This window comes from Galeopterus variegatus, unplaced genomic scaffold (genome assembly GCF_000696425.1).
Source record: "Galeopterus variegatus unplaced genomic scaffold, G_variegatus-3.0.2 Scaffold2316, whole genome shotgun sequence".
Taxonomy (NCBI): Eukaryota; Metazoa; Chordata; class Mammalia; order Dermoptera; family Cynocephalidae; genus Galeopterus; species Galeopterus variegatus.
Genome location: NW_007728427.1, coordinates 147,754 through 166,641, shown reverse-complemented (window position 1 = coordinate 166,641; position 18,888 = coordinate 147,754). Strand labels below are relative to the sequence as shown.

General features: G+C 40.5%; 1 protein-coding gene across 1 annotated transcript in view; it reads left to right on the top strand.

The window, feature by feature from the left end:
* The window catches only part of TGFBR3 (transforming growth factor, beta receptor III), a 213,384-nt gene that overhangs the window by 69,183 nt on the left and 125,313 nt on the right, over positions 1 to 18,888 (top strand). The window lies entirely within an intron of this gene.

Sequence of the window (18,888 nt, the reverse complement as noted above, 5' to 3'; positions counted from 1 at the left end):
CCCGCCGAGGGTTCGGATCCCACATACAGACAGGCTGCTCACTGGCTGAGCGAGGTGTGGGCGCAACACCGAGGGTTGCGATCCCGTTGCCGGTCACGAAAAAAGACAAAAAGGAAAAAAAAAAAAGATATTTCCATTATTATTAACAGCACTATTTTAAATGCAGCATATATATTTCATAGTATAGATGTACTGTTATTGATGAACATTTAGGTTATGTGTAATATTTCTCTATTGTAAATATTACAGCAGTTAACACCTATGCCTGTAATACTGTAATACCTTTACAGTTATGTTGTAAAGTTATGGTGTAATACAGTTGGTATATTTATAATTATACCAATTACAATATGGTGTAATTATAGTTATGGTGTAAGATCTGTGCAGAGATGGTGGACAGTTCAATCACTACCCAAACATGGCTGAGAAGATTGCAAAAGATTTAAAATGTTTCTACTGGCCTCTGTTATTAAATGATCATATTCACTGAGAAGTATGAATTGAGTATTATGATTACTTTATAGGTAAGAGGTTAGTAAGCACTTAATATGGCTAAGGTACTTTCTTATGTATTCTCTTATGTATAAGGTACTTTCCTATATATTCTGTCATTTAAACCTTATAACAGTCTCATGAAAAATGTACTACTGCTCACTGATTATCTTAAACTAAGACTCAGAAAGATTGAATTCCATAATGTGACACTGCTTCTAAGAAGCCAGTCGAAGATTTGAACCCTCATCTTCTGATTATCAGTTATTTCCCCATTGTTCTGAAGCTGGTCCATTATCTTAATATCTTTAAGGAGAAAAATTATAGAAGGTAAAATGCCTTTGAAATAATGGAATCATAGCATGAGCAGAGAAAGGAAGAGTGGGCATTTTCAGCATTTGGGGGTGGTCCTCTGACCCTGTCATCAGGCTGGGAGGTATGATTCATGACTTCAGGAGGCTGTAGTAGTGGCTACACTGAGAGACCTTGGTGTCTGACAGCATCGTCCTGCTTTTGTAAGCTATGGATTTAGTATCATGCTAAGAAATAAATCACCGCAAGGAAAGGCTGTATGTTTAGATGCTGCCAACTCCAGTAGGCCATCTCCCAACGGGAGAATGGCACTCAGTGGATGAATTGTCCCCACTTCCTCTGAGTTTTTAATTTCTATATGGGTCAAAGGGTTATTTTCAGCCTCTGGGATGGCTTAGCTCTTTGAGAAGTGGCCTCTTTTACAGGGACAGTGGAGTGGGATGATGGTCAGTATGTAAGGGTCGTTTCTGAACTCTTCCTGGACCTGTGTTTGTAGGTCTCCTAAGGAGGTGTGAGCAGCCTTTCGAAATCAGTTCCTATGAATAGCAAAACAATCTGTATCTGTGGATTGTAGGAAGATCCTGTTGGTGGTAAACTAATCTCAAATTTAAAAATAAGCCATCAAATGTATTTGAGGAAGAAAGCTAATAAAATGGGGGGGGGGATGGGCGGGCAACAAACAACCCAACAAAACCTCCAATCCATAAGGTAAATGGTGTTCTTATAATGAATGTGTCAGCATTTTTAACAGATGTGTACTCAAGTTTGGTGATGCAGTATGTATATAAAAGTCAAAAGCACTAATGTAGTCAATGTTTACATTAAACCTCCCACCTCTAAAACACACACACAAAAGGTCCCACTTGTGTATGTGTAATTACATCTCTGAATACTCCCTTGATCTCACTTTTCTCCTTTTCCCTAAACACATATTTTGGTTACTTCCCCAAAGATACATGATATATATTAGCCTCACTTAGAGCCCTAGGGAGCATACTCAATTGAATCACACCTCTCTGAGTAGTGGACAAAGTATAATGTTTTAAAACACCAGGGACCAGGGACGGCAGGTCCATGGGGAATCCTAAATGCTGGTTTCCAGCCACAACTGTGCTGGAATGAAAATAGAAAACAAAGAGGCATGTGCAGAGTCAGCTTTTCTTTGTGTCTCAGCTCAGCAGTTTCCTGCTCTCCTAAACTTTGCTTTAAAAAAAAAAATCCGGGGCAAAAGGGAAATGATCTAGTTAAAATGTTTTTTAATAGCAAAGAGTGAAAATATATAATAGCAGCTAGGGCTGTGGGGATGTGTAAAAGCAAGAGTTTGTTCATGGTGAGAAATCTCACTGCCCTCTGCTTGGTCGTGAGGATGTGTGTGTGGGCACACAGCACAAACCACATCTCACCACACACGAAAATACCAGCACAGCCATGGATTTCATTGTGGTATGGCACAAGCTGTGCTGCTATGGGCATCTTGAAGCAGGGGTTTTATTTTTTGTTTCTGCAGCTCACTTACTGTGGAACCTTGGAAATATCACTTTATTCATTAATCAAATAATTCCACTTAACGAATATTTATTGAATGCTTATTATGTGCAAGGTCCTATTCCAGGTGCTGTGGAGGATTAATAAGAAAATACTTTTCCTTAGATGCTGAGGGAATTATTGAGACAATGCTCAGCTTTGCAGCCATGGCGTTATGGTGTGTGTCCTTCAGCGAAGAACCAACCTGCTGCAGGAATTCAGAGGAAAGGGCAAGGTTATATCTAGCTGAGAGAGGCTTCATGGAGGTGGTGAAGACCACTGATCAGGGCTTTAAAGGTGGAACGGTGGAGGAGGGGGAGGATTTCAGCATGTTGGTGGCGGGGAGTAAAGGTTAGGAACCCACAGGTGGAGCTGAGGAAACATAAGGCCTTTCTGGATGGCCAGGCTCCAGGAGAAGGTGGGCTCTGTTGTTGTGATAGTTGCTGATCACTAAGCTAAACTGTCCCTTAATTTCTTTTGACCTTTCTTCATCTGCAAAAAAGACAATTGAGATTTCTTTTTTTTTCAATGTGCCAAAAAAAGAAAGAATATTATGTTTGTAATGTAGGCATGCGAATTGTCATTAGTTATATGTCTTCCTGCTTGAAAACAATTTAGGATTTTAGCCCTTTATGAAAAGTAGACATTAAAAAGCTTTCTCTGTTGTTTCCTTTCCTATTTTTTCTTCTTAGCACTAATATCATGAGGAAATTGTCTGCTGTAGGAAGGACTTGTGGAAATTTGGTAAAATAGAAAAAAAGAAAAAGCTAAGTAATGTGTCAAACCCTTTTCATGAGTGGTGCAGGAATCCAAGTTTACATACTATAGTTTTAATTTAAAGCTTATACTCTAAACATCTGTATCTGCATCCGTTAAAAAAGAATCAGCCAAGACAGAGGGAGATGTGAATCTCAAGTATATTCACATTTTTTCCCTGTTATCAGTAGCATCCTTCAGAAAGTACTGATTAAAAATGAAGGCCGTTCCCAGTTTTTGGTTTATTTTCTTCATAGTGCATCAAGTCAAGGCTGAGCTCGGGGGCCTCATTCCAGAAGGCGCAGACTTCCTTTCTAATTGGAAATAATTCATATTTTGTTTGACCTTCAGAGCACTCATGGCCTTACTGGAATACATGGGCCAACATTTGTCCTGGCAAGGCTAGGGCAGTTTAAGATTGGTGTCCACAGGGATTGCTTTATAGCCCAGTTAAAAGCAGTGGAAGGAAGGTGACTATAGTAACTCAGACATTTGCGTCCTTTCTGGCTTAAAAATCAAGGGGGTAATTTAAAATAAGCAGTATTAGAAAACAAACAAACAAACACTTCATGTAGTTCTTATTTGTCTGAACTTTTGAAAACATTGCCAAGGTCAGAGTGTTCTTTTGAGACTGTCCTTAGTATGAAGAGGGTTACCTCTCATTTATTGCACTGTGCTAATATCTGTAATCCTTTTCTAAAGCTTGTCACATATGGACCTTGGAAAACACAGGTTCCATGCCTTTGAACCATATGTTCTTTATGACACTTTGTAAAAATATTGTCAGATGGCTAGGTTGTCCAATGATGCCAGCTGGAGTTAGGTGTCGTGGCAGCTTTTTAAATCAGGATGGAGGTGAGTCCAAAGCCCAAGGTAGAGTTAAAGGTTATTGTTCTTATTTTAAAGTAAATGCATAACTATAGACTGTATATTGAGTTCTTAGCTGGGCTCGTAATTCTCACTACTTAGGGCTACAATTTGATTCTGTCAAATGTGTAGTTGTAGAGAGGATAAATGATAAAGTACTCAGGGATTTCTTTAATATGGATATTCATTATATGGGAGTAATTGAAAATAATCATATTTTAATGTAGTTGAAATCCTATATTAATTTAAGGAAAAAAGTACTTTGTATCCTGTTTATGTAAAGGGATATAAAATATGTGTATAATTAAATTTCTTAATGCTTCATATCACTTTTGATGTGCACCCACTAGATAAAGTTATACTTGAATGTTAACACTTATTGCATCACGAGTCTAAAGGTTCCATTGAGCCCAATACATGGAAACCACTCCCTCTAGTGATTTTCAAAATACAGTCCCATAAAGATGGAAGAGACTCCACAACTGAAACAGGTGGTACACTTGATTTAAGTGAACATTTGCTAATCCATGAGGAATCAGGGATGATTCGACACTATAGCCGTATACTAGCCCATTTTGTTGGCTGTTAGTTGTATGTGTGTTTGCCAGTCACCCATAGTTATAAGAGGTAAGTATCCAATTAAAAAAAAAAAACAGAAAGAAAGGCTGGCCGGTTAGCTTGGTTGGCTAGAGAGCAGTGTTGTGACAAGGTCCAGGGTTTGGATCCCCTTACCAGCCAGTGCCAAAAAATAAAAAGATAGAATATGTAAGAAAAGAATACGTTACCCAACTTTACATGTATTTTCTTGTTGCAGTTAAGAAGCAGGAGAGTAGTAAGTGAATTGCAACAGTTAGGGAAAAATAATTGAGAAAAATGAATAGAAAGAAAAATAGATGTTCTGATAATCATTGTCAAATGTTTTCTCAGAGACCAGCCTCAGGTTTAAAGTATTATGCAGATGTAGTCTTTGGCCTCTAGTAGTTTTCTGATAGGAATTCAGCCCTGAGTTGAACTTTGAGATAGGTTATTTTCTTTTCTCTTTTTAATTACTAAGCGACCAGACCAATCTGCTGTAGTTTGTTGATCTATTTTCTTCTCTTGCCCTCCTTCTGTTGTTGCTTTCTCTATGAGCTGCTTTATTTTGGAATGCTGGGCATTCCCATTGAGAATTAGGGTTGTGTGCCTCTATCTTAACCAGGAATGGAGACACTCTGACCTGATATTTCAGTTCACAAGTTTAAGTAGACACAGGGGGTTCTCATCCACAGTTGTGCACTCACAATTCAAATTTCTTTCTTTTTTTTTTAAAGATGACCTGTAAGGGGATCTTAACTCTTGACTTGGTGTTGTCAGCACCACACTCTCCCGAGTGAGCAAACCGGCCATCCCTATATAGGGATCCGAACCCGTGGCCTTGGTGTTATCAGCACCACACTCTCCTGAGTGAGCCATGGGCCGGCCCTCACAATTCCAATTTCTAAAGCCCACATTTCATTAGGTAATTACACTTGAGTTAATCTCTTCTGAGTTTGTACCGTAGAGGCTTCTCCACTCCTGTGTCTTTGGTTCACATTCTTCCTTAGGGTGTTTAGGAAGAGTCTGATCACAGCCAGCTTCTTTCCTTGTCAATCAATTTTGTAACACAAACATTAAAGTCTGTGCTTTGGGTTTGGCAAATCTAATTTATTAGTCTCGTATGTAGGTAGCTATCTCATTTTTAAGTTTATAGCATTCTTTGTTATCCATTACTTTAGTTCATTTGGCATGGTAGGTAGTATTAGCCCCAGTATACAGGGCAAGAAGCTGAGGGAGGTGCTTCAGGTCAAGCAGCTTGTTAGTGGCAGAGCTGAGACTGGAGCCAGGTCTGCTACCTCCTCCGCGCTCCCAGGGTTCTCACTGTATGTTGTGAGCTTCTTTGTTGGAGGGTGAGGGTGGAGTGGTAAGGAGAAAGGAAGTTCTTTTCTATTGATTTTCCATATATTTAATGGTAATATCTTCATATTGTATAGAACTTTTTGATTTAATTAAAAAACTTTTCAAATGCATGATCTCATTTTTTATTCATAACGATGCTGTGGATTGGGTGGGATAGGTATTTTCCCTATTTTAAAGATGAAAAAACTGAGGCCTGGGGTAAAGTGATATGTTTCTAGTGGAGTTGGAGCCAAAGCCCAGACAGGGTCGTACTAAGACTAAGGTGAATGAGAATTAAATGTGGGCTTTTCCTTTCTGTAACGCACATGGAGCTCCTATCGTGTGTCGGTTGCTGGGTTAGATGCTGTGGGTTCAAAAATACCTGTTTTTAGATTGCTCACAGTATAGTAGAGGTTCTTACAGTTTGGAGAGTGTGCTGGTGGTTAACTTTGTTTAAGGAAATCATTTCTCTAGTATGGAGGAGGTGGTTAATTTGGAAGACTTAGTGTTGTAGAACTGTAGCCAGATATGTGTTTACTTTTGTGAGTGCCTGTTTTATTTGCCGGTTTATTCATTCCTATGCATTTGGATAGAAAAATAAATATCATTCTGTTTTGGCTCCCTGAAATAGTTTTTATGTTTTCTGGAATTTCCTCACTTATTGTCTTTAATATTCCAGAGTTTTATTATGACTCATTTTGGCCATACAATAGTAGAAGAAGTAGGTGTAGGCCTGTTTGAAGAGGTTCATTAAGTAATTTGGGGAAATGTATTTTTAAAGCTTGTAAATACTAATTTTTTCTTGGTGTTGACATTTGTTTCATGGTTGTCAGTTGTGTATGATCTTGTATGTTTTGCATGGGGAGGGTAAAAAGTTAGGACTTAGAAGAGGGTAGTTTATTTTTTCTCTTTGGATCAAATAAGTAGTTTTGCCATAAACTACTGAAAGTTTCCTGTTCTTGGTAGATAAAAAAGTGTACTTCCATTCATTGTTTCCATGCAACTTCCTATACTTTTTATGGTAAAAAAGGTTGAAATCTAGGATAAATTATGAGTTATCTCTGGGGGCAAAGATACTCTATTTCATTTCAGGAAAGAGCTTAAAAAGCGAACATTTTTGAGGCTGTGAAACTGTGAAACAGGCTTTGCCTTTCCTAACAGAATAATGGTTTGCAAAGGGTACAGTTGCACCCCTACATCTAACATGGGAAGGCAGGGAAGATTCCAGGTTACGACTGGAGTTTAGAATGCTGCAAATGCTATTGTTGTACAGTAGAGGGACTTTTGGAATAGCCCTGTGTGTTTTCTTTGAAATACACTTTCCAGCTTTCAGCCTGCCCTGGACTATGTGGTTCATGGTGGGTTATTTGTACTGACCTGCACCAGGGAGTGCTGGCAGGAGTATCTGATCTCCATTAAGTGCCCATGGGCACAGACGTAAGCTGGTGGGTTATTTGTACTGACCTGCACCAGGGAGTGCTGGCAGGAGTATCTGATCTCCATTATAGTGCCCATGGGCACAGACTTGAGATCAAAGATGGGAAGGAATAGTGACTAGGATTTCCATTGGGGAACTATAGTGGAAGAATTTGCTAATGATGCTAAAATTGTAATTAATGAGGATGTATACGTTGAATATCTCTTCCTCTTGGGAAAAAAAAGGGAGAGGGCACCATGAGAAATTGGGGGGAGCAACCATGAAAACTTTATTAGACCTAGTTATACATTGGGTTTTTTCTCTTCCTAGAATTTCTAAAATACTCGAAGCCCTAGAAGCAATAGGAAAGTAAGGCTTTTAGCACAGTTTTGCTGTCAACTATATTGCCAACAGTTCACCCTTAGTGCATAAGCTTTACTTTCTTTGATGGCTTGCATTTAAATTAGATTAGTGTAGGCAGTGTATTTAATATTGTCACTAATATTATTCTACTGTGTCAGTTTTACAGCAGGTTCATGCATCATGAAGGAATCCAAAACGTTTTAGTGAGCTACAAGGAAAATAGCTGTCAAAAGTCCATATAGGTTACTCTGTAGGTGGGGTGGACCTTCTAGCCCTCATCCAGAGCTGGTTTGCCTAAAATTGATTGTAAATGAGTGTGAAAGATGCTAAATGATGGGCTTGCGACAGAGACACAGGTCTGTAGCCAGAGTTGAGAAAAAACAGAAGTATAGAAAGTATAGGCAAGACAAACATAGAAATATAAAAGCATCTGGTAAAGATAAAAACTGAAATATTATACCAAGCCTTAATAAACTAATTAGTATTCATAATGATGACCCTAAATCCTCCAAAAAAATAAATAAATAAAATACAATAAGCAAGTTTCAGGATGCTCAAAATATTTAAGATGGCCAGGAAGTAATTGTGTATGCTGTGCATTCTAGGTAGAGTTCCCTTAAAAATGACTAAGGTCACTTTCTTTCTCGAAAGGAGAAAAGCCTTAGTTATTTGAAAAATTTGCTTATGTAGAATATCTCATTCAATGTTGAATAAATGAGGTATTTATTGTGTGATGGGAAGGTGGTTCTTTGGGTCAGATGAAATGAGGTGGGAAGAAGGGAGTATGATATGAAATACTGAGAGAAGGAATTAATTATTACTTTAAATAATGGATGTAGCTTTGGTATATTTTTCTGTGCAAATCTTGATACAAAGCCTCTTTTGTTGTAGGAATTGGCATGCAAAGGATTTTTTTTTTCAGATTGACCATTTGAAAGTATTAGAACTTGTCTCCATATGAGAAAACGTGAATTCTCTCTGGCAGAGTGGTTTCCGAAGGTTCATTTGGGAGGAAAAGACAGGAGCTAGTTGATCCAGAGTGGAAAAACACTGAAGAAAAGTTTTCTCCAAAGTAACACCCACAGGTTTCAGAAAAACAGAAATGGCTTTGACTGAATGTGACAAACTTTAAAAAAAAAAAAACTTTAGCTTTGAAACATCATATGACACATCTGTTTTGAAAGGTTGCTTTGTCAGATACAGATGTGTGTTTTATAGTACATTACTGTATTTGAAGTTTTGCCATAAACATGCTCACTAGGTGTTTTTCTAAACAGGTATCTCATTTATTCCAGTTTTAAAATTTTTTGGAGCATTTATTAAATAACACTACAGTAATTTATCTTATATTTACCTTTAGATGAAATATAATTTGATTGAATCACACCCCTCCCTCTTAGCCTTTTATTAAACTGATACCTCTGTTTAGATTTTATCCTTTCAGAAGTTGCTTGTTGACCCAACACAGCAAAATCTAAAAATTTTGATTTATGTCATAGGATGTTTTAAAAAATTGAGATCACTAAATTCCCTAAGTGCTTTTAGCAAACTAATGCCTTCATACCTACATTAATGCAAATTATTGGTTTAAAAATTAAAAAAAAAAATCCCAATTCTAGAAAAGGAGTTTTTGTGCATAGGAAAAAGAATTGCCTGGAACCCTGAATGAAGTTCTCTGAAGAGAGTATTCTTTCTATTTTTAATGGGATCATATAAGAAAAGTTATGTGGCTCTGTTTTTTGTAAAATGACTCTTGAAATCACTGATCCTTACATTATTATAGGTCTTTTAAATTCAGCCCCAGGAAAAGTGTTTTCTTGTCCAAAGAGCTAATTTGTTTCTTTTTTTATGAGATCTATGTAAGCATCATATTTTCTCTTTATCTTGGCTGCTAAAAAGCTCAGAGCTAGATTTGGCACTCACATGAAGTAGTTTCCTTTAGCTAGGTTCTTTGATAAGATGCCTCTTTTTTTTCTTTTTTTTTTTTTTTTTCCCAGAACACACCCCATAGTTGGAGAGATGGTAATAATAATTATAGTAATATAATAAAATGAGTTACTCCTAAGAACAGTCTTTGTAGGGGCAGATTCTATTATTATCCCCATTGTATAGATGAAGAGACAGAGACATCGAATAGTTAAATGACTTCCCCGGGCTGCAAAGCTAAAACAGGGCAGAGCTGAGTTGTAAACCTAGGAGACAGACTCTGTAGTCCATAGAGAATTAGCAGCTTGGATTTTTAGTACCTTGGCTGATGAATTAATCACTCAACAAGTGTTTATGAACACCTGCCACATGCCAGGCAATGTGCCAAACACTGGCATAGAGGATAAGTATAAGCAACATGGTCCTTGCCCTCATGGAGTTTTTAGCTAAGTAGAAGACACACAAACACATACCCAGATAAATGAAATAATTGATTTATAAAAGCTGATATTGGCTATAAAATGTAATAGGTATTATAGACTTACGGGGACTCTGACTTTAATCAGGTACAAAAGTGTTCTGGGCCAGGGTTATGTAGCTGGGCAGGATCCTTCTGTCTTTCTAAGGCCCAGTGTTCCTCAGTCTACTCTGAGTAGTTCTACTGATGGTGCTGCTTGACTGGCCCATAACTGCCCCAAACTCTAGAAACACCAGTTCCACAGCTGCTCTGGAGCCTTTTAGCTTCTCTGTGAAGGGAGCAAGAGCACCCTAGTGAGCAGGTGTCCAAGGTTCCTTTACAAACCATCAGCTCTCAGTTTCTCTCCCAACAGAAGCACCAGAGCAGAGGAAGGCATATAGTTTAATCTTGTAATTGGATCTGACGTGTATGTGAAACTGGGTGATTTGGCATACATGTTAAGCATTTCCTTCGTTCCTTTAACAACCAATTGTTGAGTGCCCTGATTATATATAAAATCCTTAAAGTAAATGTGTTTCAGTTCATGGCCCAGTTTGTGCACATGGCTGTAATTAGTAATATTTTGTATGGCCAAACCAAAAGTTTGTAGATTTTCATTTTTAAATCTCTTGTCTCCTATCTGTAATCAGGACCAGTGGTTGCAGGCTGTGATTCAACTCCCCAGTAGTTGTGGTTTTTCCCTTCCATCTTCCTGACTGTCCCCCCTGCTTATGGCTTCTTGTCTTGCTACTTACTCTCTGCCCCAAACCCTGTGCCAGCCCTATTGGGATACCAGTCCAGGTATGCCCCATGTAGCGTGTTATTCGTCCATGCTTCTGCGTACCTTCTTATCTCTGTTTCTCCCTCCTTTTCTTTCTTGTCAGACACCAGTTTACTGAGAGAAAATTAGTTTAGTGATTAGCTTAGGTGTAAGTCAAAGGCTGAGAGATAAACAGATTTGGTGGTGTCTTCGCTCAGGGTTAGTGAGGAGCAGCTTTGTAGCCCTGCAGGTCTCACTTTGCCATAAATATTGCATTAATGGGAATTGTTATATTTTTCATTACGTGGCTACGTTCAGTTTAATATTTTGAATCCAGATCAATTAAGCATTTTCTTTTTAATAAAGAAGTGTACTGTCTTTTAGTTACTTTGTATCTGCCAAACTCATAGAGTAGAAGAAAAAAGATTCTATCTTCTTCCATTCTCCAAACCTTCACATTTGTTCTTGGACTCTGTGCTGAGCCTTTAGGTAATAACATCCTGTAAATTCTAATCTCTCCATAAATGAATACTGTCCCCTTCTGCCTCAGCTTCCTTTAGATTTTGTCAGAAGGACAGGAATGGGTGCACCATCATATAGATAGAAAGTAAACCAAATGAAAATTGGCCAAGGTGGTACCAAATGACTCTTTCTGGATTGCTGGAATTCCCTGGAGGCAGAAACATGGACTTTCTTACCTTTGGGAGTTGTACTTTTCGGATGTGTTCAGAGAATAGGAATTTTTACTCTAATTCTGTGCATAGTTTTATTTTAAATCTTCCCAGTGTAATTCTTAGAAATAATTTTTGGGGAGTAATGGCTAGGGAGTAGTATAAGAACATCTTATCTTAGATATTTTATTAATTATTCTAAAAGCCCACAAAGGAAACATTTTTCAGTTGGAGAGAATGTTTTCATTCATTTATTTCTCCTGTCCACAAGGGACTTTATGTCTTTAATAGTACTTGGAATTTGTAAAGCAATTTCACGTATAGTGCCTCATTCAATCTACAAGTTGAGCCTGTCATAGAGTAAGAGAGAGATTATGGGAGGCTTAAAAACAAGGTCAAACGACTAGTAAGCAGCAGATCTGCATTTAAGACTCCCATATGTTCTGGTCCAGCACCCTGGTGCATCTCTAATGTAAGGACTCTTCTCGCTATGTCCAGTGGTGACTTCTGGGACATGCCCCCTCTGCTACCTCCTCTCTTCAGGTCATAAAAATTACAAAACAACACCATTTTCTCACAAAGTGGTGTAAATCCCCTCTGTGAACACTTTCAGGCTGTGTAGTGCCCTTTATAGCTTGGAACTTCCCAACACTTTGAGAATTTAGATTCTTAAAAAGCTCTGCCCTTTTGTTTCTTTTTGAACATTTAAAGGCACAATTTGAACACAGGAAATTCTTCAACATGGTTGCACCATGATTTCAACATGATGATATACAAATATGCACTGGCTTTTAGCCCAACAAGCTGGCGGTTGACTTCTTGGAAGAGGGTTGGTTTGTCAAGAAGAAGGTTTGGATATAGATATTCACTTGGAGGATGAAAGAAACTATGATAAGATATTTCTAAAGAGTTATGCTATAGACAAATCTGGCTTTTTTCCTCCAGAGAAACCCAAATTACAGGTTTTAGGACCCTTCTGTCTTTTTCCTAGCACGGATAAGCTTCAGCCTCAAGCCAAGTTTTATTGTTGAAACATGCAGGTGGGGATTGTGGTAGAAGGGTCCCCTTTGGAGTTTAATGGTAGTACATTCCGCAGCTCCATCCCCAAGAGGCTATCCATCCAATGAGTTGTAATTTGAGATGGTACAAACATGAACATATGTTGTGTACACTCCAGGCCATCTTGAGCTCAGGGACTTCCAGGTGTTTTATTCTTGGAGCTTTATTTTTGCATTATATCCTGGTGTTTGTAACATTCCCTCTCAAAAAGCTCAATTAAAGCCAGACTGTGCTATTGGCTGAGAAATCATGCTGGGTGCCCTTTCTTACAGATTCTTGCAGCCTGTGGGGGGTAGAAGGGATTTTCAAGAGCAGAATAGATCCTGTAGTGCCCAGTCCCACAATCTGTGGGAGTTTGTCCCTCTTTGCAGCTGACAGCATTGCAGAATTCCCTGTGGGACAATAACAGAAACCCTTATTAGCCAATGGTATTGTTGGAATAAAATCTCCCCACTGCGATGTCTTGGTCCCAGGCTATAATGTTACCCCTTAATTCCCTCTGCATCTTTACCACTTTTATTACAGCTGAACACACGCTCCTCATTAGTACCCTGGGTGATATGGGGAATCAGAGCGTTGGAAATTATATGGAATAGGTAACAGATGTTTGTGTCAGCTTGGTACGTACTGGTATTTAGAATGCTTGAGGATCACATTTATTAAATGTGCAAACTAGTTACTATAACTTCCCCCAAACAATCCCCCCTCCCAATATTTTATTCTGTGTTGCATGAGATGTGATATTAATAATTTCTTTTGGGATAGATTAAATTTAAAGTGTGTGCAGCAAATGTATCTGTTCCTAAATGCTTTGCCTGCATTCTATCAAGACGTGGGGCTGGCCTGCAGCCAGCGGGGATGTGGGGGTTCCGTAACTGAGATTGGAATGCTGTGTTGCAGCTAAAGGACACAATGAAGGGGTGAGTCCATTTGCATTTTTTCTTTAAGTGGAACTTGGAATTTGGACATTGATGTTATAACCAGATCCTAGGAACATTTCCCCTGTGTCCAGATAAGCAAGCATTAGTAAAAAAAGACAAAGAGGACATTTGGTAAAATTTGGTTATTACGTTTCTGAAGTCGTTTAAGTCAACCACAAATTACAAGTGTGAACTGAACTGTATATTTTATTTTATTTTTGCCCACTTGAATTAATGTTTATGTTTGGCCCGTAAGTCTGTGCACCAAGTCCTGAGGGGAAGGACGGGAAAGTGCAAGGCAAAAGCAGGTGGTGCTCTGTCGTGGGAAAAGCCCAGACCTGGAGTCTGAGTGACCCAGGTTCGAATCCCCCACTGGTGGTGGTGTGTGACCTTTGTCAAGTTACTTAACCTCTCTGAGCCCCAGTTTTCACCACTCTGAAATGGGGGGTTTAACACTGTCTTTACAGCAGGGTTATGAGAATTAGAAACAATATGTACAAGCATGTGGCCCAGAGTAAGTATGTGGTAACCATATACGTGAAGCGTTAACTCCTGGCTTGTCACATGAGGTGGACGCCACAGGTACCACCATCTGCTTCTCAGTGTTGCCTCAGGTGGCCCAGCTGTGGGGGGCCCTGCTTTGTGAAGGAGGACAGTTCGTGGTGGCCTTGTCAGTATGGCCCTGGTCTGGGCCACCTGGTGAGTTTCTCACCACAGGCTTTACTTGAATCTGTGCTGTCTTCAACTTGGTAAATGTTTTTAGTCAATAGAAGTAGCATCTTGTGGGTGAATGGGGGCCTGTCTCTGTCCTGGTGGCTGAGGAGGGTGTACTGAACAGGAAGAACAGAGCCTGACTTCAGGTCAGGGAGGAGGGGGACAGTTCAAACAAAACACGACACACAGTAAGATTTTCAGGGGGTCAGACTTCTTGAGTAGCCAGCAGAGAAGAATAAACTCAGCTCACACTTTGAGACCAAGGCTAAGTTAGATTTCTTTGGGAATTATTACCCACAAAGAAGCCTGGAGAGGGCATGTACTAGATGCCCAGAAGATATAGAAATATCCAGAATGGGAGGCACCATTGTGAGGAATATCTCTGGACATGAAGCTGTGTTACCGCCAAGAAGCATTTTTCTGAAATATGCCCCAGCTCTGTGCCCACAAAGAAGCCTGGAGAGGGCATGTACTAGATGCCCAGAAGATATAGAAATATCCAGAACGGGAGGCACCGTTGTGAGGAATATCTCTGGACATGAAGCTGTGTTACCGCCAAGAAGCATTTTTCTGAAATATGCCCCAGCTCTGTAGCTTGCAACAGTTACTTGTAGTAGGAATAATATATTTGTTCTACCCCGTTTACAGAGTTTCTGTGAGGCTTCAGACAAAGTATCTGTAATGTGCCCTTTAATGATAAAGTATGTGTGAGGTTCACTGCATGCGTGTTTTTGAATGTGTTGCTTTCAGCCAGTTCTGTGCCCTGGCCGATGCTTACTGTGGTCAGGCAGCTCTTCTGTGCTGGTTAGGACAGTCACCACAGCGTGTCGCTCACTCGTCTATTGATTGCGGGGAAGAGATTGCGTAGGAAAGAAAAGGGCTGTAGGCTTGCAGCCCTGGCCACAAGAGAAATTCCCAGCCTTCTGAGGCTGTCGTGAGGCTTGACTAGCAGCCCCAAAGCTCACAGGTCACCACAGAAGGGAGCAGAGGAGTCACGCAGGGTTTTGGAGCATGTTTTCCTGGTTTCTGAGACTCTGTGGCTGGGAGGTGCTGCACTTGGGCCCTTGGTAGTCAAATGAGAATCAGAGCTACCTTGTTACCTCAGGTGTGTGTGGTGGAGCCTGTGGGGTGAATCACAGTATTCCCAGGTGGCATCTTGGGTCTGGCATTGTGTGCAGATTGCAGGAGGAACCACTATGAGGCCGAGGGGGAAGGATGGGAGACAAGTTCATGGGCATACTGTGGCTGAGGGAGAGGGACAGGATGGCTTGGGCCTGACCCAGAAGGTGAGGATGAGGCTGGGGTGTGCTGTGCCAGTGGGGAGTATGAGGTCATCATGCCATCTGGAGAGAAGAGACTTAGAGAGTGCCTGAGAAGAGAGGACAAAAACAGGCTGGTGTTTCTTACCTTCTGTGACACTTGAGGGTGGGAAGCTCCAACTGGGACTTGATTCTTAGCAACCAAAAATGCCACATCCTTCATTTCATGGTTGATTTTTTTTTTTTAATTTTTTAGTACAAGATTGAAGCTTTGGCTTGTACCTAAAGAGTGAAAGGAAGAGCTCTGGGATAGACAGCCCCCTATTGATATGAAATAGGTTGAGCACGCATCACCTCATGGTTCTTTTCCCTTTCCTCTATAATAATTAAGTGCCTGTGGTGTGCCAGGCACTGTGTGGGAGTAAGGCATACAACAATAAACAGAATGGTTGGGTTCCATCCTTTTGTGTTATTTGCAGTCTTTGGGAATATGCAGATATTAAACAAATAATGGCACAAATAATACATCTAATCACAAAAGTTCTGTGAAGAGAAATACTACCATGAGAGTATGAAAAAATCCATACCTGACCTAGAAAGGTAAGGGGAGCTTCCTGGAGAGACCAGAAAGAGTGGGAGCTCCTCTCGCCAAGGCAGAGGGAAGGAACAGAAATGGTGGGAGAGTGTTCCTGCAGGAAACTTTGTGATAGGGACACTCCTGTGGGAAAAAGATTGGCACTTTTGATGAAGTAAAAGGAGGCAAGTATATTAGTTAGGGTGGGTTAAGCTGCAGATTTCAGAAAACCCAAAATAATGCTCTTTGAATAAGAAAAAAGTTTACACGTGTTTCCTATTTAAAAAAGCAGTTCAGAGCCAATAGGTGGCTCCACGTTCATCAAATACTCAGGCAGCTTCTCTGTTTTACTGTCCTCCGCATATTGCTTCCATCTTTTGAAACAGGTGTGACCCAGAGTGACTGCCCTAGCGCCTCCCATCACACCTGTATTCTAGCCGGCAGGAGAGAGGAAACAACAGAAGGACACATCTTCCTCCCTTCATAAGGAAACTTCCTGGAAGTTGTATATATCACCTGGTTATAGCTCATTAGCTGGAATTTGGTCACATGACTATACCTAGTTGCAAGTGGGATTGGCAAATGTAGCCTTCATTCTTCATTCTGGATGGTCTTGTGCCCGACTAGCATTTGGGGAAAGAAGGAGAATGATTGATACTGGGAGACAACTAGCAGGTCTGTGCTGCGGCCAGAATGGCTGAAGCACAGTGAGCAAGTGCCAGTGTGGGTAGCAATAGTCAGTGTCTGTCTCCAGAACTGAGTAGGAGTAAGAGACTTTCTGTGGAGCTCCGGGGTGTAAAATACACCAGAGATCCCACTGTGGCTGGGAGAGCAGGAGGGAAAGCGGCAGGGGGAGCACCTGCTCATGCTGTTTCCCTGAGCCTGGGGGTGTCAGTGCCTCCTGCCATTGCTGCTGTGACATCTTCCTTCACCACCTCATGCTTTCTCAGAAAGCAGCTGGGCATAGTCCAGCATTACGAGAGTGGCAGTGATTATTTGAGAAGGCACATACTTCATTTCAGACCAGATAGCTCTTATCAGCCTAGATAATTTCTGTGAGTCCTGAAATAGACTTGGCCCACCAGGCAGGGTGTCTGCTTATGGTATAGCAGTAGGGTACAGGCTGGCTGGTTCTGAACTATGTTTGCATTTTAGATTGGGACTACAGTCCTGGAGAATATCTTTATTACTTAGAAGTTAGGAAGAACTAATTGGAGTACATTTAGGCCTTTTATTTGGGTTCCAGTTGGAAGGTCATCATTTAGTGGGTGCTGTATGTGTAAATCCTCGTCTTCTGAGTTATCGAATGGGGACAGTAGCGTCAGGCTCACAGAGGTGTGTGTGAGGATTAAGTATCAAGTGTCTTCTTCCTCCTGGATGTCTCTATCAATCCAGCCAATATGAAATGTAGTGGGGTTGTACCTCACATCACTGTGGAAATCTATTTCCCATAATAGTTCATTACTGCTAAATGGAAGTACCTAGAATGGTGCCTATTCACCAATCAGAGAGAGGGCAATTTTTTTTTTAAAAGCTCAATGATTAATTTACTCATTTAACAAATATTTTTTGAGCATCTCCTATACGCCGGGCACAAAAGCTGGGAGTTGAGCATACAAAGATGAGTAACCCACAGCTCCAGGGAGGTCACACTTGACTGACAAAGACGGATATATTCATGGTGGCTGTCCTGTGGTAAATGCAATAGTGAAGAAAGGCAGAGAAATAAATGACGGGAGGACAGAGAAAGAGCACCTTCCTCAGCTTGGGATGTTTGTTGTGGAGGTGGAGCTAGTGGGGAAGAGGAATTTGAGTAAAGAAAAATAAAGACATGGAGTTGGGAAACATCATGGTGTGCTGGGGGACCTTTGAGCAAGTTGGTGTTGCTGGAGTGGGAAGGGATGAGGCTGGAGGGACGGGAAGGGACTTGATCAAGAAAAGCTTTCTGTGCCATGTTAAGGAGCTCAGGCTTTATTCAGTAAGCCGGCAGCTCTCAAGGGACAGGCAATGCCTGCAGAGATGGGAGGGCAGGCGTTTGCATTTGGAACAAGCATACGGTTAAGTGGACTGAGCTTGTACAAGGTGGCTTGGAGAGCTTGAGACCTGTAGCTCCTTTTGGACAATCTACAACAGTCTAGGGACAGAGATAATGAGTGCTACAGGAAGGGGAGATGGAGAGGATGAATGGATTTAGAATTTAAGTTTTGATTGATTAGAGGAAGGGAGAACGAGGAAGCAGGAACCAAGCATGACCAAGGTTTCATTTTCTCTATTTGAGGCTCTTCTCATATCCTACCTTTTTTGGGACGATTTTTCTGGCCTCTGGCTATGCAACTCCTGCTCTGTTTGCCTCTACTTTTTACATCTGGCTTTATATCATTCTTAAGTTTGTTTGCTTTCCTTGATAAAGGGAAGTATTAAAAGGTAGGGACTATATCTAACACTTTTCTGGGTTCAATATTAGGTATTTCATATTATTTATGCATAATATTATTGCAGCTTTAGGCAATTTATTCCGTTTATCTCCAATTTTCTTCTAAGAGAAGAAGGAAGAATTGAACGTAAATGTCAAATGGAAGTTGTCCTCCATCTGGAGGAATACATTCATAACTTGTGAGTCTGAAAGGGGATTTAAAGAAATCAAATATGCATGAAAATCTTCCAAAAGAAATTTAAGAGATTGGGATTTTAGGAGAATAGGGTAGCATTTTTGCCATTTAGTTCTGGAAACAGCTTACCTGGAAAGGCTCGTCTGGTAAGTTGGCAATGTCTTGCTCATCCAAAATGCCCTCTTTAGGGCCGGCCCGTGGCTCATTCGGGAGAGTGAAGTGCTGATAACACTAAGGCCATGGGTTCGGATCCCACATAGGGATGGCCGGTTTGCTCACTGGCTGAGCGTGGTG